Source organism: Stegastes partitus, unplaced genomic scaffold, assembly GCF_000690725.1.
Source record: "Stegastes partitus isolate 25-593 unplaced genomic scaffold, Stegastes_partitus-1.0.2 Scaffold96, whole genome shotgun sequence".
Lineage (NCBI taxonomy): Eukaryota > Metazoa > Chordata > Actinopteri > Pomacentridae > Stegastes > Stegastes partitus.
In genome coordinates, this window is record NW_007577827.1 from 458699 (window position 1) to 459130 (window position 432).

Below are 432 nucleotides of genomic sequence, written 5' to 3' on the forward strand. Positions count from 1 at the left end.
ACTTAGAAAAATGGAGGGCAATACATAAAAAGGTTCTACAGCAAACCCAACCAATCCAAAGACTCTGTGTGCAAAATACTGGTGGCCTTTAATTCTGCAAGAAACATAAAAGGGGCTTATTTCCCAAAATGTCAAACTGAAAACTGAAGAAGCAGAGGTCTCTAAAACTCCAGCAAACTAATTTGAGTATAAGCTTCAGTTCTGCCATTTTGGCTGGACTTGCACATGCTGCAAATATACAACGTATTTGGTGGTGCAGTCATCTCCAGCACCTCACCTCAATCATAAGGTCAGAGGAGGCAACAGCAGGATGTCAAGCTTTGATTTCACACTTTTCTCTATGTGACAGAAATATTGTGCGGAAAGTTAAAAAAAAATAAATAAAAAAGGAAACAGAAATGAGGTGGCAAAAGAGGATATGAGGTTGGTGTA